The sequence below is a fragment of the Oreochromis niloticus genome, linkage group LG7 (assembly GCF_001858045.2).
Source record: "Oreochromis niloticus isolate F11D_XX linkage group LG7, O_niloticus_UMD_NMBU, whole genome shotgun sequence".
NCBI classification, from domain to species: Eukaryota; Metazoa; Chordata; class Actinopteri; order Cichliformes; family Cichlidae; genus Oreochromis; species Oreochromis niloticus.
In genome coordinates, this window is record NC_031972.2 from 7,139,068 (window position 1) to 7,161,342 (window position 22,275).

General features: G+C 38.9%; 1 long non-coding RNA gene across 1 annotated transcript; it reads right to left on the bottom strand.

Annotated features, from left to right (window-relative positions):
• Window positions 1-7,012: 7,012 nt before the first annotated feature.
• Window positions 7,013-22,275, bottom strand: LOC102077140 (uncharacterized). The gene is made up of 5 exons (XR_003221172.1): window positions 21,768-22,275; window positions 21,302-21,465; window positions 12,929-13,146; window positions 7,877-8,546; window positions 7,013-7,794 (listed from the first exon to the last, which is right to left on the bottom strand). It is a non-coding gene; the product is annotated as an uncharacterized LOC102077140 (long non-coding RNA).

Here is a 22,275-nt window from a genome sequence, read left to right on the forward strand (position 1 = left end):
CCTTTTGGAATCTCTGGAACCCAGGACAGCCATCCACTCCGTTCAGCTCACCCGGAGCTATGCCTTCTCCCCTCAGAGCTACTCCAACTCCACCTGCAATGTAAGCCACTCCTTCAGTTAAGACACACCTGAGAGAATCCTTTGGAACTTCCTAACCCCTCTCTGTCCTCTCTCCTCAGTGCCACCTCAGTCTTTCTTGTTAACTTCCCCTGGACCCATACCCCTCACCCAGCTGTGTTTTGTATATATTCAAGTTTTCACGTCTCCTTGCCAAATACTTACATTAAGAGTGTCTCTAAGTTAAAGTGTTTAACACTTCCTCTGTCGTTGTCGCAGTCGGTTCAGCACTTGGGTTGAGTTTCTGTACAAGCCTCCAGGTCCCCTTGACACAAGACCTATGGAACAATGTCTTTTGGATAAATAATAGTGCACAATACCATGTTTGGCAATGAAAACAACCCATAGTATATTAGCACAAACACCTCATATCAGCTTTCGAGCATGATAGTGGGCTTGGGCTTGTTTTGCCACAGGACCTGGGCACCTCAACACTCATTGAGCCCACCAGGAACCCCTCTGTATACCAAAGTATGGAGTCAAATGCAAGCCCATCTGTCTAACAGCTAAAGCATGGTTCATTCAACAGGACAATGATAACAAGCGCAGCAGCATATCTACAGCAGAATAGCTGAAAATAAAAAAAAAACATAATGGTGTTGCAGCCAGTCAAAGTCCAGACCTGAATCTGACTGAAAGTCTGCAGAAGGATCTCAAAAGATCAAGTGCATAAATTAGTGCGTGCAAATCTCAATGAGGTGAACATACGCTATAAAGAAGACTGGGTCAAAATTCCTCCACACCAATGAGAGAGACTGATAAGTCACGGGGAAAATTATGACTTCATCATCATCATTTTTTCTAAAGGTGGTTCTAGGAGCAGAATCATTGGATGTAGTCATTTTTTCCACAGGACTGCACAGAGTCCTGTTAAAACCATCTTTTCAGACGGCTGTATTTATAGATATGATAAATTTCTGGTAGTGGAATTAGGCTATTTAATTACACTAAGGTCTATTAGGGTAGATGACATATCTAATAATCATCCAGACATTAATGGTTGAATTTCTTAATAGCTTGGAGAAACCACTCTGTAGACTGTGGCTGATTTGCATAATGACAAAACTTTATTGTCCACAAAAGTGCTGACAAAATGTTTTGGTAACAAAGGTTAAAAACAAACAAGAAGTCATGGTCAGCGTGTACACTTCACATATGCATTATACAGTAGCCACATGTGCTTTATGTTACAGGTTGTTGCTTCGGATTATGGCTGTAAAAGGGAATGAGTTTTTTCCAGTTTATTTTTATGCTCTTTCTGAAGGCTTGGGACCTTTATGTTTTGATTCTTAAAAAAAAAAGAATTACAAAATAAAATAAAAAGCCAAGAGAGCTCCAAGTGCAGCCTGTGGACCTGTGGTTTTGTAAAGGTTTGTGTGATCCCCAAGTTCAAAATTAAAGATTGAAAATCCACAATGTTTGCAGTGCAGGCCAAACAAACATTTCTCTTCCGTTTCAACTGCTCTGCTCTGCTCTAGCATTGATAGCTAACACAATCTTTACTCAAACCTAGTGCTTTGAGTGCTCAGGTAGAGTACAAAAGCGCTACATAAGAACTAGTCCATTTATATTAACAATTATAACTGGTGTTTATAAATTGCAGCTTTCAAGAGTAACTGTCAACCTGTAAAACCTGGTGCAAAAACAGCTGCAATCATAAACTATAATTCTCTGAACAGAAAACCACGATTCTCTATCTGACAGATGCCTTTCTTGAACTTTCCGTTATTAATAATTTGAAATACCACGACTACCTGTTTAGGTTTAGGATCCTAGTTTGTGTTACAACATGCACCTTCCCAGTGGAAACTCTGCCCATTGAAAAATGGCCAGCTGGGAGTGACAGATCCTCTTACTAACGCAATAAAAAAAAATGCCAAAGAACAGAGGGATCAGTTAATACTAATTCATATTAGTTGATATAAGGACAAAAATAATGTAAATATGTTAAGAAAATGGTTAAGAGGTTATTGTATTAGATTTTATATTAAGTTTTCAGTTTATTTAAGAGAACTGCGATCTATACATCACTGATCGGCTAGTAAGCCTTTTCTGGGATCGATTAGTAGTGTCTCTATTCTCCACTAGAGAAGCAAGTCAAAATCACTCTCGTGATTCTTTTCCCTCGTTTTAAGGGGTGCAACAATGACATCTAAATGAGCAGGTTATTTGTGTTAACGAGCAATTGTAGTGACTGACAAAAAAAGAAAGAAAAGAAAGCAATTGTTAAATTAAATCTTTCCAAATCTCTGTTAACTTAATAATCTCTGAGTTCCAAACCTCCTGTGGCATTAACATCAGCACAAAAACTGTGAGCCAGGAACTTAATGGCATGACTTTCCATGGCCGAGCAACTGCCATAGATGCAATATGTACATTGTACTGTAGCATGAACTCATCTGAAAACACCAAAATAAGATATTGTGCAGTCACAGCGTTTGATGAGTTTTCGGAGCCACTTCTAAAGCTAGAGATAATGTCGCCCCTGTTTGTCTCCTACTTTGCCATTGCAATCAAGATGCATCATTTTGCACTATAACAGTGGCCACATTTGTGTGTAGGTTTATTAATCATATTTAATTTCTTTCTTTAAAAAAATAGAATAGCAAAGTTACTTGATCCGTATACTCCCCTGTCAAAACTGGTTGCCCATCAAGTTCATATACAACCCCGTTTCAGGCTTAATCACCAAAACCTCTGACTATATTTAATTGTGAGGGTATTATTTATAGAATTTGGCTAAGATTTCTGCTTTCAGATTCAAGTACATGATATTAAGTACCGACCTGCTTTCAGGTTTACACATCAATAAGTTAAAGAGACCGCTCTTCAGAAAGTTCTCTTCTTTTTCTTATTCTGACCATGCATTGCAAGTGATGAAAAAAATGCAGTGTAGATAAGAGTAAGGTAAGAAACAAAACTAATCAGAGGGTATCAGCTATACATATGCCAGGCAGAACTGCTTCCATACTACTTTTTGCTTCGGAAACAATGTGTCACTTCGAATTAAACAGACAATAGGCAAACAGGTGAGGGTAGTATAGTGGACAAGGAGAGAAGAAAAACATATTCTTCAGAATGTTTCCTATAAGGACTTAAAGGAAACATTCTGAAGATGTATGCAAGGAGGAGGGTATGTGGGGGGAGCAGAACAGAAAGAGTTGAGGGTATACTAATGAATGGGAAGGGAGAGAGGAGGAGGAGGAAAGGAGAGAAGAAAGGAAAAAACTGGAGGGGGAAGCGGGGCTAGGAAGAAAATGAGCGAGTGATGTTTAAAGAAAGACGCTTTGTCATGAAAAAGAAAAACGTCCGGTCTCTATGTATGTGTGTGACCTTCAGAAATCAAATCAGTGCCTACACATAATTCAAGACATGCAGAACCACAGACACATAGACACGCATATACAGTGTGAGTGGAGATGATGTTACAGGGTAGTAATCGGTCCACAAGCCTCATTACACCCGAGGAGGATTGATCCAGTGTTCAGAACAGCAATCAGATAAACAGCAGGAGGTGAGTGTGTGTATGTTAACATTGGTTTTCTCAGCTTGAAAGAAAAAGTGTGTCACAGACGTATGAGCTCTGTTCATTTGTATCTGTTGGATGTGTGTGTGTGTTTCCGCTGCAGTGATCCCACTGACAGTAGCCTTACTGCCCCAGCTGTGGCCTGACCTTTTCTCTAATTGACTTTAATCAATTGAGCTCTATCCTTTCTATCAAGCTGTTCTAAAGGGGGATGATTCTCCTCTTCACTCTCTGCATGTTCCAATCAAGCCTTTATCTTCTTTTAAAAGAATAATACCACTTCACCATTCATAAGATAACTCTTTATTGTCATTGCACAGTCATACATAGTACAATAGTACAATGAAATTGGAAAACTGCCCTATGTCGGCACTACATGTAACACAACACGACACGATACGACACAACGCAACACAAACAACACAACCAACACAACACAGTATAATAACTTAGTAATAAAAAAGAAGAATAAGTGTATTTGTATTGCACACTGTTATTATTGCACATTAATTATTATTGCACCTTGTTATAAATATAAATATTATTATTATTACTGTTTTTACCGTTGTTAATCCCCCCCCCAAAAAAAGTCCAGGTAGGTAGCCAGTCAGGTCAGCTATTTGCATTGATCAGGGCTATTGCCCTGTTGTAAAGGCTGTCCTTGAGTCTATTTGTTCGGGACCTCAGGAGCCTGAACCTCCTGCCAGACAGCAGCAGCTTAAACACCCCGTGTCCTGGGTGTGTACCGTCCCGTAGGATGCTGCGTGCCCTCTTGAGACAGCGAGTGCTGTACAGGTCCTTCAGGGAGGGAAGAGGATGTCCAATGATTTTGATTGACCCTTGATTGATATTGATGACCCTCTGAAGTGCCTTTCTGTGTGCTGCGGTGCAGCTGGAGAACCAAACACCGATGCAATATGTCAGCACACTTTCAATGGAGCAGCGGTAGAAGACGGTCAGCAGCTCCTTCTTCAGGTCCATTTTTCTGAGGATTCTCAGAAAGTGGAGACGCTGTTGGGCCTTCTTTAAAACCGCAGAGATGTTAGAGCTCTATTGGAGGTCTGTGTCTATGTGCACACCCAGAAACTTGAAACTGGAGACCCTTTCCACACACTCCCCGTTGATGCTGACAGGCTGCAGCTCAGACTTCCTCCTTCTGAAATCAACTACCAGTTCTTTTGTCTTGGTGATATTGAGGTCCAGGTTGTTATCTACACACCAATCTGACAGCCTCTGAACTTCAGCTCTGTACGCCGTCTCATGTGCAATTCAGTCTTCGAAAAATCTCACATTAATACACTAATGTTTCAATCTAACTGCAGTACTGCACTCAGTGAAACCAAAGGAAATAAATTTCAAAAAGAGTCATATTTTACCAGAAGTAGCTGTTTGACGGTGTTTTGCCCTTCTGTATTTTTAACCTTCCTTTATTCTAATGGATAAATTAGCCCAAACTGCTCTTCTGTAAAAGGGATGGGCTGTAATTGCTGTGCAAATGAAAAGCTGGGAAGTCAAGTTCACCAGCTGTGTTATTCTCTTAAATTTTGTCCTTGCTTCATCCTTAAATAGCAATAACTCAGCCAACAAAGTGTTATCAACTCTAGGTGCACTTTTTCTCTTCCTCTGGAGCTTTTCAGCTCATCACTTGCTCCTAATGTGGCTCACTTTTTAGGACAAAAGCTGGGAAGTTATTAAAGCATTAAAAAAATATTGGAAAGTTTGATCTGTTCCAGACTGTGTGACGCAGTCAAAAGCTTCAGGCCATGTGAGTTAGTGCCCCTTGAGTTGGGTCAGCTTGTCATACTTTTCAGTGCCTCACCCTTGGGTGCCCTTCCTTTTTCTACCTCTTTCTCTGTCCCTCATCTAAGTGTGCGCATGTCTGTCAGGCTCACCTTCCTGGGGAAAACCGGCAGGAGGTGTGTTCACTCATCTGTTCCTGTTGAATCGCGGGCAGAAACCCCAGTCTCCCTCCAACTCTTCGTACACATAAAAGGACTGGCTCCCCAGATCATTACAGCTCTAGGAGCGATCATCTCTGGTGTACTGGCCAGCTTTCCCCCGACTTCCAAATCAAACACTCTATGTGAAAAATTCTCATTCGAAAGGACTTCTTACCTGTGAAGAAACTCACCTGCCTGCTCTTCTCCGACCTGTCTTCCGCCTTTCATATTCTGGTCTTGTAAGGAAATCCAGCAAACTCTTTTTCTGTCTCAGCGTCTGCCTTTGGGTCCTCTATTTTGGCTCAAACCCTGAAACAGCTGCTGGTTGCAGATGGTTATTAAATAGTGATACCTTTTTTTAAACGAACTTCTAAATTTACAATAATATCCATGATGAGCACAGAGAGCTCGGGTTTAACACAATCTAATAAACAAAACATAATCTAGATATCGTCTTGTGAAAGCATCATACCTAACACAACACAGTGTGTTGCCGTGACCACACCTACAGCAAAGCGTCAAGACTACATCTGAAAAAGGTGTGATGCAAATTAACAAAATGTATTTGCAGACAGATGTAAATAAAATCCTCTAACTTCAATCTGAATCCTCTGCCCAGGTGGAATTAAACATTCTTGCATGCATATATTTGTGAATGCAAGGATACATTGCTTATTGGGATTGAGCTTTGTGCTGTTGTATCTGATGTATGCTATGCTTTCCAACTAAGCTGCTGGTATGCCAAAGCATTCTCTTTCCATTTCAAGCAAATATAATAGAATATAATGCAATGCCTTTATTGTCACTATACAGATGTACAATTAAGTACAGATTTAATGGAATCACATAAGATGAACTGGTGATCTGTTGTCAAACTATATTCATCTTCAACCTTTGCCTGAAAGAAAAACCCATAAAAAGTCATGACTGCAGTTTTCAATTGTGACGCAATGACTTTGATAAAAATCTGTCCACAGACAGATGGAAAGCTCACCATCAGTAGTCAGATCCGCTTTGTGGTTTTTAGAACAACCTGGATTAGATAAGTGGAAGAGGATTGATGGAATAACAATAAAAGCTATACTTTCCAAAAAAAAAAAAAGACGTATAGTGTACTTATAAATCTAACTAAAAATACAATTAAAAATATGTATATATATATACAGGAAATGCGGTTAGTTTTGTCATGTTGGTCAAATTTTGCAACCAAAAAAAACATCAGGAAACTTTGATGCATCTGTTGTTTGTGACAAGATATCTAAAAGACATGAAGTGTTTGCTTTACCTATTCTGAACTTCTTAAATCTTGCCCCTGAACAATGTAACCACATTATATAATATTAAAAACAAACCCAGTTCCAAAGCTGATGGAACTGTGAAATATTAATAAATACAAAATACAATGATTTTCAAATCTCATAAAGCCACATTTTATTTACAAAAGAACATAAAAAGCATATCATGTGCTTAAAGTGAGACTGTTTCATCAAAAATATTAGCTAATTTGGAGATTTTTGAAAAAGTTGAGACAGGTCCAACAAAAAGCTGGAAAAGTAAGTGATACTAAAAACAAACAATTGGAGGAATATTTTTCTAATTGGGATAAGGGCAACAGGTCAGTAACATCAGCATCAGAAAAGGAGAGTTTTTCAGAAGTAAAGATGGGCAAAAGTTCACCACTCTGCAAAAATATGCATCGGCAGCTTGTATGACAATATCAGAACAATTTTCCTTAATGTAAAATTACAAAGACTGAATATCTCATTATCAAAGGGTTCCAGGAATCTACAGAAATCTCTGGCCACAAGGGACACTGCTGGAAATCAATATTAATCAATTGAATCAATCAGTTCGGCACGGGATTGAAATCAGGCACGTCACTGCATCTGCTCAGGAACACTTCCAGAAATCGTTGTCTGTGAACACAGCTTTCTGTGGCATCCACATGTGTAGGTTAAAGCTCTGTCTGTTACGGTTTGGAGGAGGACTCAAGCGCAAGACTCCGGTTCTGATGCTCACAAGAAGGGTTTATTTACAATGCACCAGGTGTATATACAAGAATGTGCGGGGGGGTGCTATATACAGCTGAGTGAGGGGAGAAGGGGTCTCCAGGGAAGTCCAGGGGAAAGCACGCGTTCTTCAGAATATCCACTCACACGATCACAGGCTCACACTCCGACACTGCCACACGGGGGGAAAATCCAGGGAGCTCTGTAGACAGGGAGACAGGGTTAAGTACGACGCACACAGGAAAACACTCTTAACTAACTTGCTGTAGCTTGGCTTCACTAACACGTGGTAGACAACGATCCAGCGACGAACAGCAGTCACCTCCTGGCTTAAGTGCTGATCACCTTAACGAGACCCAGGTGTCTCATCTCCCGAGGGCGTGGGCCGAGGGCGTGAACCCACAGTGAGTTCCGCCCCGGCGAGAGAGAAGAGGAGAGAGGAAGAGAGAGAGTGCTGATCAGCGTGCAGCTGATCCGCCTGGCCGTGACACTGTCAGGCACAGAAGAAGCCATATGTTAACGTGACCCAGAAACGCTGTTGTCTTTGCAGCCAAAGCTCATTTAAAACGGACTGAGGCGAAGTGGAAAAGTGTTCTGTGGTCAGATTAATCAAAATTTGAAATTCTTTTTTATTTTTAAAGATGGATGCCACACCCTCTGGACAAAAGAAGATAGAGACAAGCCAGCTTGTTATCAGCGCACAGTCTGCATCTCTGATGGTATAGGGGCTCGAAAGACACCAGCTGTGGGCACTCCACCTTTTTCTTGGCAAGTACCAAGGCCACAGATGTGGAGGTTTAGATTCCCATTCCCGTCTCTTCACACTCTGGAGCTACAAACCGCTCCAGTTCAAGCTGGAGGCCACCCCGTGATGAAGCCAACAGAGCCTGGCCGGACCCATGGGCTAATGCCCAGCCACCAGGCAGGCATCATAAGGGTCTTCTTTTGGGGTATCTTGAAACACAAAAAACAAATAAGACCCAAGATTCAGCAGCTAGAATCTTATATCAGACAAAAATGGGACAACATTTCACTCTCAAAAGTCTGGCAAATGCTTTCCTCAGCTCCCACATACTTAATCAAGAGTGGATGCTACACAGTAGGAAATATGGCCCTGTCCCACCTTTTAAAGACATTTTTTTGGCATATAATTCAGAATGAAGTAATATTTTTCGTATCATGTTTTTCAGTTAGAACATTTAATAAAGTTTTGTCTACTGTGAATAAAAGTGTGTGTGTCTTATTACAGTTTCATAAACACACCAAAGCTATTGCACCAAGGAAATATGCACAAGATTCTTCTCATGACGACGTACAAGAACATTAAACATGAAAACATTCCTCTGATTGCAATTATTTTATACTACATCTGAATATAGGAATTTTATTTTTCTCTTGTCATCACAATGTAAAGTGAAATTACTAAAGTTAAAGGGAGCAATTCATGCATGTAAGGCTCAGTCCTCCATCGATGCTCGCAGTGTGAGAGGTGACACAATATCAGCTAAATTCCACAGTGGTCCTTTGATTTAAGTGAATGGCTGAGTATTTCCTTCCAGCAGATTACTGTTTATTTAAAGGGGAGAGATAATGCTCATCTTCAGCTCTGTATTCTGGCATTAAGCTTTTAAAAATCTCATACTCTCTCATATTGGCCCTTTAACTCCCTGTGGTATAAACTTTTTTTTTTTTTAAAGTTTATTGCTTCTCTAAGTCTCATCGGGCAGATATTACTACACAATCTCAAAATCATTTTCTTCATTTTTTTCCCTTTTGGCTATTAGAATATGCGTCCTGTAGTGATGTCACATTAATGTCTACAATGTTATGAACATAAGTTCATTCAAATCACGCTGAGAAAACTATTGAAAAAGATCTGAAAATTGTTCTCTGGTATTTTGGCAATCAGGGGGTAAAAATGATGATTCAGTCATGATTCATCTCTGGCAATCTTCTGCGGATACGTCTAAAAATCCAGCACTTTTTGTGTCCAAGAAGAACATCTGATCCTTATAGTCGGTGATTGTAATTCCTGAGTTCCATTCAAGTGACCACGCTAAGCATTTTGTGCCAACATAATGTGAAATGTGAGCCACAGTTTAATTCCACTGGCTGTTGTTTTACCATTTAAAGTCTACCGAAAGCATATTTGTTTCAAAGACGTCTGTGACCTCAGGTGTTTGAAGCCCTCCTTCCTTAAGACCCACTTTCTTGTGGTTTGCAGGCTTTGCAGATGGTGACAAAGTAGTGACAAAGCTATTCTTATTTCTGTTAATGATAAGAGACAATAATGATTTGGGAGTTAGGGTTAGGGTTAATGTATTCATTCTGAAGACTGTATGGACTTGTGGCCAAAGACTTTGTGGACACACAAACAGAAAAACGCACTGGGAACCAAGTAATTTGTTAGAGTGTGTATCAAAAACAAACAAACAACAACAACAAAAACCCATTAAACCACCAGTACTAGCTGGATTTAAAGACTTTGTAGCCTCATTATTAGCATTTTTGCAGTTGCCAGTTTTTGTTTGTTTGTTTTTTTTTGTTTTTTGTTTTTTTAAAGAATCTGAGCTTGCCATATTTTCTTATTAGCGCTAAGAAACAGATAAATAAAATACTAGAGACTAATTTTAAAAAGCTCCAAACGGCACCAACAATCCACATCAAAGAGGATACGTTTACTGTCTCAAACCAACCCAATATCACAGCATAGTAAAGGATACACAAGCAGAAGGTACAGTAAGTTACAGCACTGGGAGAGGGAGATGTTTACTTGCATAAAAAACAGAAAGAAAAAAAAAAGAGAGACATTACTAATACATTTACATTTTAATACATATTAGCCACCTAGCCTAGTTGTATCTGGCATAGAAGGACCCCCCCCCCCCCACCGCTGGTACTATAACTTCTGCATGTGTTCACATTTTGGAGAATATAAGATAGGATGGGATAGGATAGGATATTGTGTTGCACACGTAGGATATTTTTTGCACTCATTCATGATCCTAATATGGACTTTATGCACCTGCCACATGTCGTTCTGTGTTTCTGTTGTTCATGGTATGATATATGTCATAGCATGCTACAGACAACCTTCACGGTGGCTTTATTATCCAGTTCTGGAGTTTGCGCCTACAGAAGCAGCCTCAAGTGGTCATGAAGAGGAAGTGCAGTTGTCAACACTGCTTGCTTTTCAGAGCAGATCAATACCGTCGCAGGGATTAAACTTCCATGTGTTTAATGTATTATTGTAGTTTTAATATGAACCTCAAACACTGGAACATGATATGTATAATACTAAAATAAGAAAAGCAAAGGTCTGCTTTAAAATATTTTTCTTTTACAGTACCAAAACTATTAGCTTGCTCTAGCCCCCATTTAAACACACTCTCACAGACACACACACGAACACACACGCGCACATTAAGAACCTAGTGTGACATTCACTATGCTTTCAATCCCTCCTCTGGCGCTCTCTCTGGGAGCCACTCGATCTCTGATCGATACTCTTTCTCGCCACACACACACACACACACACACACACACACACACACACACACGCTGTAACGGTGGATGTCTGAAACACTCCTATTCCCCTCTGCATCCTTCATTTCCCTCTCTTTCTTGTTTTATCTACTTTTATCTTCCTTCAAATCATCATATTGATGACAACCAGATTACTGCCTGTCAAAAAAATGTCTTCCTTCTTTGATAAATAGTCAGATAGCTGTGGATCATGTGGGACGCTCTTCTTTTGGTCTGTAAATATGGTCTGGTTTGTGTATGCGTACTTATCCATGTGCAGCTCTATATTGCAGCAGCTTCTGTTTATTCAAAACCTATAAAACAGTTATCATGATCGCTCCTGCAGTCCAGGTACGCTTTTGAGCCACGAGGGATACAACTGATCAAAGATGGGCGGCTGGTGCTTGTGCGTTTGTGTGCTTGCTGAGATCAAGGGTGTGCAAAACAAACCAAAAAGTGTTTTAAAAAGTGTGGTGCATAAACAGGCATGTGTGCATGTCTGAGAGTTTAAAGTAAAAGACAGTTAAAACAAAAAAAGTCAATGTATTTGGGGAAAAAAGAGCAAAGTTAAAAGTCTTTTGTGTGTATGTGTGTTCATCTGTGTTTGTGTATACGGGTTAGTATAAGGTGGGTATGATTAATTTCCCTCTGTAGCCGTGGCTCTAATTCCCAGTCGAGGTGGGAATGGTCCCTGAAAGAGTCCCAGTGGAAATCACAGTAGGCAGGCAGGCAGACAGCAGCTCTGAGAAGCACTGATGAATTATCCATAGAAAGAGAGAGGGTAGGAGGAAGAGGGAGGAGGGGATGATGGTGAGAGAGATAGAAAGGTAGGGGAGCAATCGAAAGTAGAAGGCGAGTAGGAAAAAACGACAGGAGGAATAAGGAAAGGAAACACGCCAAAGAGTAATGGAATGTGGAGGAGGAGAGTGAGAACAATAAAGTGTGTTTGCCGAAGGATGGACAGAAAAGTGAAAGCCAAAACATGTTTTCCCTCCTGGAAAATTCACACTTAGGGCTCATCCGCCCCCAGTGTGTGTTTATCCTTGCTGCTGGATTAGGGTGTCAGTTTGGTCCTATCTGTTTGGAAATATAAATCTTCATGTTCTGTCTCGGTGCTGAATAGTCAATGTGCTCCAAAATCTCCTAGGTGAAGCTCAACAGGGAGGGAAAAATCCACCCTGAAAATATTTCACAGCTGAGAGGAAAGGTCAGGGAAAAGTTGAGACAAAGCATCCGTGCTCTGTTTGCAAGAATTTGTGATTCATGACTCATATTTTAGGCTAAATATGTCCTCTGCGTGTACATACACATGCCTCATATAGTTTTCCACTAACTGTTTTATTTAATATATTAAATGTGAGTTTGTGGCAAATTATATGACACATGGTGCAGAGAAACATACAAGAAAGGTTTTTGGTTGAAGTTGATTTTAAGGGCCAAACATATAGGGAACATTAATTGGTCTGTGTCAAGGCTGGGTAGCCAGTATAACAGGCTGGACTCAAAATGCAGAGTTTGAGTGATTATCCCAAAAGCAAATATTTATTTACAACACAAAAAACCCTTTAACTATGAAATGTAGCTATACGTGATACTAGTGATGGCAATTATGATACAGTGCAGGAAGGGCATCAGGATGCATGGTGCTAAGGTCAGAGGCTCTTGTGTTGTCCTCGGGATTCCCATATACTTGTTTGCCATTCACCTAGGGGTCATTTTTGATCCGAGGACAACACAAGGGTTAAGACAGGTTTCAGGTGGGCTTCAGGAGGTAAGACAAGTAAACAGGTGGTGATACATTTCTGCCTTACTTGTGAGCAGGTCGGAGGAAGCGTGGGGGAAAACTGCCAGCGGGTTCCAGGTGAGTGTCTGTTTGACTGTGATCCAGAGAGTCCAGAGTTCCAGAGTGTTCCAAGACCAGAGGTGACGGCAGGAGGGCAGGCAGGTGGAATGACTCTGAATGATGGAGTGATCAGTGATGAAGAGGTAAGTGAGGAACTGCACAGATGAGTGAATGGTCCGAGAGGTACTGTGACACAAGAAGCGATAAGTTAGCACAACGAGAATGAATAACATGAAGTACATACTTGAAGGCCCGGCACTAAAGTTAGCAAACATTCTGGCGAAGAGTCTTAAATAACGCCAGCTGAATTGCCAACAGGTGTGGAGAATAGGCGGGCTAATGAGGCTTCACTCGGGGGTGGAACCATGACACGTCTGTAACTATATATGAAGAGGTTAGTAGAACAATGTTAGCTTTAAATAATATTTTTATGTTATACTTTTTGTTCCCTGCTCTTTGGTGTGCTCATACTTTGTTAGAAAACAACAAAATGAATTATGACACTGTAAAAACGAGATCATTGTTTTCTCCTGTTTATTCTCTGACACCTTTTCTCTTATTCTGAGTCTTTTGTATTGTCATTTATTTCATTTTTTCCTATATTAGACTTGATGTATTTTTTATTTCTATTTTTCCGGTGAAATATGTTTGCTGTGCTGTTGTAGAAATGAACATTAAAAAGAAGAATTTCACTTCAGAGATTTAGTTATGCATTTATTCTTTTTTGCCACCCATTCCCCCCCCCCCTTTTTTTTCTGTTTTGTGCTGCCCAGTGATGTAATACAATGCAGCCCTTTAATTTGTCAGTCCTCCAATCACGCAGTTGTTGATCATTGTTTCCATTATCAACTGGATCCCATTGACCAGGAGGCATATATCGTGGATGATTGAATCCAGCAAATCGAATTCTCATGAGGCTTTTGAAGAACAGAACAAAGTGAATTAGCACAGGATTATGGATGTAGCCACCATGACATTACTGGTTTGCAAAATCCCATTTTGTGTACCGAGTCATTCTAAAACATAGGGATGCTGTAAATTCATGTTGTAGTTATTTGCCAATCTCAGCATAGGCCGATGCAAATCATACCCTGCTTTATTCTACTTCTGGGCCATAATTTAAAAAGCAAACATGATGCTGTATTCAGCAAGCCTTAAAACCAGCAAATGAGACCATAAATTCCTCAGGACAGTGTTTTCTGAGGTTATGGATCAAGGGACCCAAATGAAATTTTCCCAATGACTTGTAGCTGGACTTCTTTTTGCCAACAGCCCCTTGGTGGCCATATGTAAGAATACAAATTTAAGACATTTCACACTTGCTTAACTTTTCAGACTCTAAAGGTATCTCCATTTTTTATATCTATCCTGTGTGCTTGCTGCATGGTATGTTTTCCGGGCAGTAGTGCTAATATAACAATAACAAGAAGAAAAGAGAATAAGAATAAGAATAAGAATACATTTGAAAGACTTAGAGGGCCTTCTTCTACATTATATTTTTACGTGTATTTTGTTTAGCTTTTTGTACAATTTCATTACCTCTTCAAATATGGCAGTAGACTGAATTATTTTTTATGTAAGAAACAAGTAAAAAGAATGGTATGTGGAGGAGGAGGATATTAAATTGTGCGAAAATAGTTACGCATACAAGCATCAATGATGGTGTGTGTGTGTGTGTGTGTGTGTGTGGATGTATTCAAAAGAAAGCATACACTGACGTCACATGAGCATGGATAACGTATATGCTTTACATATGTAATTACTGCACAGGGCCTAATCTATTATTTTTCTGTTCTGATAAACACGGTGATCTTCTAGCTAAAATATGTACATCTGAATATAAAATGTGCTGTTAAGTGATCACACTTCATGTCTGTGTGCCTATAATTTTTCTCTGTTAGCAGTCATTTAAAGGACATTATGCAGAGTGGCATGAATGTAATTAAGTCACACCACTGACCTGCAGTGTGAATCATTTCTACTGTATTAGAATGTGTTTGGGTCAAGTAATAGGTGCTTATAGCTCTCTGGGCATTTCTGTATGACCTGGAGTCCTTGGTTTACATTGAATGAACTGTTGTGCTTCATTATTATTACATTTGAAAGTTACATATAATCTGTCAACACATACTACGTTATGGGTCTTTAATGACTCTGTTATGGGGGTTTTACCCACACAGTTCCTCCAGAAGGCACTCACAGCCTCAAGCTTTTAGACACTGTGCAAATTGCACAGAAGATTATTATATCATGATAATTTTGCTTGTAATGAACTCATAAGCTGCTTTTAATGCCTAATGACCAGTGCTTGGGCACAGAGAGAGAAGGGCACACGAATTTGCTAGAGTACAGGACATGAGGTATTGAACTCCTGTTAGAGATCTACAGAAATGAGAAGAGGATTCTTTGCCTTAGGGAAATTAGGTGTATTTTTCAAATGAGCATAAGTTGAAAAGGTACTGAGTGCAGGTAATGTATGGCAGTGTTTTATTTCTGGGCATTCGAGACAAATGGTTCACCAGACTTTGCCCCAGATGCCTCCTTATTTTGGATGTTGCCACCTTCATAAGATGCCTTTTCTGCCTGCACAGGTCCCCGAGAACAAGCTTTTTACTCCCTCAGCTACAAAGATGGGAATACAACTACAAAGCCACACCACCCGAACAGGCTTTACACTGCTTTTTTCAGTCATTTCTGTTCAGCTTCAACCACTAGTCTCACAAAATAAGTAGTCCTCTGAGTCCTCTGACCAAGATGCTGGGTCAAATGTTAAATGGGTGTTGGCTGTCTCTGCTGGGCAAATGCTGTACTGGCTTACCTGTTTCCCCAATACCTAACTTAGAAGAATGCATGCCTTTACTTCTCTTCATTTTCTATTCAAAGCTGATGCTTTGAATTTTTTTCCTTTTAGGGCAAATACATACTGGCTAACACATTGCCTTAACAAAGTAAATTATTAAACAAGGCTTAATTTATGTATTTTTCATACCTTTAGAAAAATGGCATACATTGTGTTGCTCTGCAGAAGTGAATGTTTAAGTGATCACAATGCATGCTTTTTCAGAATAATTTAGGTGTTATTAATTCTGTATAAAACCAAAACTGAGCACAGTTCCCATATCTTTAATATATTCCATTATACTGATGCTCAAAGTTGGTAATAGGACAAAATCATTGAGGACGAAGGAAAAATAAAGATTTTGGCTCTAGATTGTGACACTTGGAGTGGGTCTAAAATTAATTAGTTGCAGTTTTCAGCAGAGCTTCAAGGAGTTTTACAGCCCTGAAAATCTCATGTGGATATCTCCTTTACTTAAGAAAACACACACGTACAAAAAAAACAAAATCAGCTTAAGGGACCAGGTGGGAGGGCCTCATGGATTGACCAGTGTCACTCTTTCCTGTTTATTTTGCATTCTCCCAAATACGTGGTTGAAAACAGCCAGAAATAAGTTCATTCATTTTATTTATTTATTTTTGTAACTCTTGTTTTGCTGTTTACCTGGTTGACATAGCATTAGCCCACATTAATAACTTCATGTCTCTGTGTTGCAGTCTCTTGAAACAATAATTCCTTTAACATTAAAGGTACAGTGTGTAAAATCTCACCACTACATGTCAGTAGATTGCAGACTGTGGTCAACTGAATTCTGTTTTCTTACTCCGCCCACTTCAAGTACCTAAACCTAGCTACTGTGGCTGCTGTATAACAACTCTGACCACTGTTCATCTGTAGTGAGTGTAGGCTGTCAGTGCACTATTCACCTCCATTATCAGTATGCCAGGTTCACAAGTCTATTTTCTCTGGAGGCTGTAAAACTTTGTCAAAGTAGTCTGATACAAGTCGATGAGACTCACTTCTGTTCAATGACAGCAATACTGAGGTGTGTTAATACACACTAATCAATATATATTTGTTAATATAAGATTAAAAAATAACCTCAAAACTTATTTACTCTAAATCTATCTACAGCCAGTTAAAATGTATATAAAAAAAAAAACATAAATAACACTCGGATTACAATTAATTTACTTTAGCAAAAGTCATCTAGTGCTCTAACTTTAAAACTCTAGACTCCCCTGTGTATTGGAACTTACAACTCTTTTACGTCTTGTTCATTTTGCATGAAATAAAAAAATCTGAATGGTTCATAACGGCTTAACCAAGAAATTTAAAGGATTCCTTTTTCATTCCTTTCAGAGGCCTTGTAAGGGTGCATTCTTGTTTTTCTGTAAGGACTACTGTCCTTCCATCTAAATTTTTTTTTTTTAACAATGCACCAGCAGATTACGACAATATATTTCTAATGACATTTTTGCCATTTTTTTCCAGTATCCTCCTAACAAATTTTTGGCAAACAAATCTAAGATTAAATAAAAGTAGGGGTGGGAATTTAATGCGTTAATTGTGATTCATTAATTAGCCATATGAAAGCTGACACGTACTTTAACCAGAGTTTTCTTTGGACCAGGAACACCGTGTGAAATCACACACGCTTTGAGCTATGAGCAGTCCTTGTATGTTCTTTGTGGTGGGCGTGGCTTAAGGCATAAAGACCTTAAGAATTCTAGTACAATTTAGTTCAGAGAGCATTTATGCACCAGAACAGTGAGTGTAATTCAAGCACATATAGTTCACAAAGAGCACACATGTTTACCATAACTCCAACCACCCATCAAGTGGATTCCTCTTCTCCAATTCAGAGTTTGGAAAGTATAGACACAAACTTCAACATGACTTCCCCACTCACTTACACCTCAGACATGGTGAAAATTTGTAACACGATTATGAGATTAACTTGGGATACCACGGAAAATGCAGATCTGGCCTCCACACAGACTGAGCTCTGTCTTGAGTCTGTGGGCGCAGACTTCCCAGAAAAAACAGATGATACAGGAGCAAAGGACAGCATCCTGAATGAAAGCTCTGTAGACGTCGACCACAGTGATAATGAAAAAATAGAGACTCCAGGACTGGAGGCTCAACCAGGCATAGAATGCATGTCTTTAGACACCTCAAGCTTCTGGGATCAAATAGAAAGTGTAGAACTGGAAGATGAGGCAACCCCCATATTCCAGGGATTCCTCCCTGATATTGAGTGTTTAAGTTTGTCTGAGATCAGTCCGCTATCTGAGTCTCTGAGTGGGGAAAAACTGTGTGTCAACAACATTATTCAGTGCAAGGAAAAAGATTTGATTTTTAGCCTGAGGGAACAGCTCGACAGTATTACTGTCCCAGTCTTCACCAAACACCTGTTAGCATTACCGAAAAGAGTACTCAGTGTATCTAAATACAGGGACGAGTACAGAGAAGTTGTGGAAAACTTCACTAAAGATCTGGTAATACACGCTATGGGTGAAGTAAACGAGACGACGAGTTGGTATTCAGCAACATTTGACTTCATTATACAGAGGCTGAGCCAAAAGATCTGGAACCAAATTTTGTCCAGCAATTTCGAAATCTCCCTCGAGAACATCGAAGAACTCAGCTTGACGGTATACAATGAACTCCACAAAAGGTGGCCTTATCCAGGACAGTTCATGAAAACAAGCAACCCAATGATTGACGAAGTGATTTTCCAAACCTTCAAAAAACACGCCATAGTGAAGAGACGAAGTATCATCTCTTGGGCTTCTGCTTGTGATTTTGTGGCAAAACTCTTAAACTAGGTTAAAATATTCAATTAAATTGGGCAATCTAAATTTAGTTTCAAAAACCAAGAGTGGTTAAAAATGACCACTCTTTTTCTCCTGTCTCCCTTCCCTCATCTCCAACTGGCAGCGGCAGATGGCCACCCCATCCCTGAGCCTGGTTCTGCTGGAGGTTTCCCCCTTTTAAAAGGGGGTTTTTCCTTCCCACTGTCGCCAAAGTGCTTGCTCATTGGGGGTTGGATTTTCTGTGCATTATTGCAAGGTCATGACCTTACAATATAAAGCACTTTGAGGGAAGTGACAGGGTTTGGCACTCTTTCTTAACTTAAAATGTCTAATTACAACAGGACATTTTAAGCTAAGAAACAGTGCCACATCAAAAAAAAATTTTTTAAACAAATAAATAAAAATGAAATAAAAAGAAATTTGTGTTTTGTTTCACTTTCTGTGAATTTGCTGAGAATGGAATATCAGATTAGAATGGTGTGTGTCAATATAATGTATCATAGCATCATCCTGCAGACTAATTTAAAGTGCATGTCATAGTAATGTCATTCTGTATGCGTGTGCAAAATTTAGCAAAGTATAATTAGTGTTTCAGGTTAGGTGGTTAATTAATTTTCATTACAACAAAACAAAGATGCTAAAACTACCACTTTATTGAGAATATAAATACACTAAAACAGCACTAAATAAGTTTTTAGAAAAAGTCATTTGAGAAGTTAAAAGTCAAAAGATAAAGAAATATTTTGAGATAATGTAACAGTCAATGGGCAATGTGTTTGTTTGCAGTTACTGAGGGAGCCTTAGAGTCATCTACACTGCTTCTGTCCGCACAGTTGTTTGTTGTATCAGGTGGAAAAGTAGATGAGGTGTTGCAGGCCCAGATTCTGAAGTTAGAATAGAATAGAAAAGATTAGAATAGAATAAACTTTTATTATCCCACGGATGAGAAATTTTGGTGTTACAGAGCTCTTACAGCAAGGGAAAATAAAAATATAAAAGTGCAGGGATGTCTGGAAAACAAAACAAACAAACAAACAAAAAACAATGAGTCTGAATTAGGACCAGACTAGTTCCCATCAGTTTTTCCACATTGTCACTGTTTATTCTACTGACTGTTTTTGGTCCATTTAGATTGCTAATGTAGTTTGTTAACAACGTTATGGTTAAAAATGTTCTTCTTTGACCGTTTCTCTTGTGTGGTTTAAAATTACTTAAAAAGACATAAAAAAAAGAAAAAAAGAAAAAACTTAAAAAGACAAAAAGTAAAATAAAATAACTCTGCCAGAGGGCCTATTTCGGGTCACTTTTGCCGGTCCCCAACCCAGATAAGGGAGGCGGGTTGGCATTATGACATTAAAAAACTAAAATTGCTATAAAATTTTTATTTGTAGTTCGAAATGTATTCTAAATGCATTCAGGGTGTCTTTTATTCACTTTATGTCTCTTCCACGATGTTATTTCTCTCTCCTACAACGTTGGTTACAATTACATATGCATGACCAATTAAGCAAATTAGGCGATGACGTCATTTTGCGACTTCTAGCTACTTTTAGGACAGCCAATAACGAATTTCCTTACTGAGGAGTTGGCAACACTGAAAGTAACGAGCCTGTTTTGAAAATGTAACGAGTAGTAAGTGCAGACATTTGTGTTAAAATGTAGGGAGTAAAAGTAAAAAGTAGTCAGCAAAATAAATACTAAAGTGCAGAAAGCTGAAAATTGTTACTGAGATTTTATCCTGCAGGCCAGGCTGGGACAATAACCAACCTATCATTAACCGCATTAACAAATCCAGACGTTTGTACGACACTTTATTAGCGACATTTAAAACCAGGCAGCATTCAAAGCCTGTCAGTATTTGTTCACCTTGGCGTGCTTATGAATATATTATCGCTATTAATTCTCCGTAATGAATGAATTAATAAATGAATTAATTCTCCACATTCTCCATTGATGAATGAGCCATATGACAGCTAATGTAACACTTTTGGAGTCGTTACAGTATACTAGGACCAGTTAGGTTCGACTACTAGAGTAGTAATGAGTGTAGCGTGTGATAAAGACCACAGACCAGAAAATAAGTTTAAATTGCCGGCTTATTATTTTGTGAAGACAGAGAATAGACAGTTAACACACATTACATAAAACATTCAACATCACACATTTAAGGAAAACAAGATATTTTCTTTCCCTTTTTTAGTTCAGTAATTTCTGTTAATTTATCCTATTTATCTCAAAACCTTTTATTTGGCTTTAAAAGGATGTTATTTTATTTATTCCAAGTCCTAAGTTCAAGTTTATCCTTTAATCTATTTGAATTAACACTGTGTTATTTTAAATCAAGTTTTAGTTCTTTAGACCCAAGATTTAATTTAATCTTGGTCTAGGTTCACCTTTAAATTTCAACCAGTTCTTATTTTGGTTTAACCCAACAAAATTATTTACATTTCCATTAACACCACTACAGCATTAAAATGTAAGGTTGACCAAAATAAATTACAAAAAACATGTAAAAACTGAAAACAATTCAGCAAAAGGCTGAACAAATCCCTTAAACAAACAAATAAACAAAAGAAAATTGTCTCTGTGTCCTTTAACTATAAATCCTGGAATTGCTCTGAATGATTGTCCAGTGCTTTGAAAGTCCACTGTTCTTTTGCAGAGGTGTATGGATTAGTCCTACCAGTTTCTTTTAGCGAAAGAACTCAACATCCAGCAGGGGGCGGTTTTTCCTTTTCCTGCTCGGTACAGTTCAATGGGTCCGTGGGTGGCTCGCCATCTTGTTTCTCGCTCAGCGGATCAAACTCCGATTCTAGCTTGGCATTTCCCAATCCAAACCTTAATGGCCTACCATAACAACAAAACAAAGTGCATAAACATTTGAAAATAACACACAGGTAGCCCTTAAATAACAGTAAAAGTCCGTTTTTTCCAGCTTATTTAGCCAAAATGAGGTGACGCCAACATGGCGCGCTGAAACACCGTCAAAGGCCTTTGAACTGCAGCCTGTGTCGGTTAAGCACCAATCCACCGTTTTTTAACATAAAACTGCATAAATCTGCTACCTTGACTTTCCATTTGCATGAAATGAGCAATATAATACAACAAAACATTTCTTGTATGAAATAAAATACAATTTCTGAACTCACCAAGTCCCGTTCGGTTACGTTCACAACGTCACCAAGGCAAGGACAGCTCGGAAAAACAAAAATATATTCTCCAAAGTACAAAAATTGCTTTATGTAGACTTCTGGCTTGGTTTTTAATATTTTTTCCACTCGTTTAGGCAGCAGCTCCGCAAGGACTTTTTGCATTTCTCCCTCTCCAGCATCAAAAAGAAGGAACAACCCGATTGGGTGTGGCTGATCACAGGAGTCACGCTGCAGCGTGCCCTTTCGAGTCTGAACACATATTTTAGCCATTTTACCTGAATTAACATAAAACACCATGAATTCGCTAGTTTTTGAACCATTTTAACATATTTTTAAACACAAATGAAATCCTATACCATGAATTATAACATTGCTGATATTTTTAATGAATTTTCTAACCATTATGATCTATTTATTGACTACTTATCACCTGTAATATATTTCTTATGACTGTTTTTACTAACAGGCTTTTATTTATTGACAGCTATGTTAACCAGGGTTACAC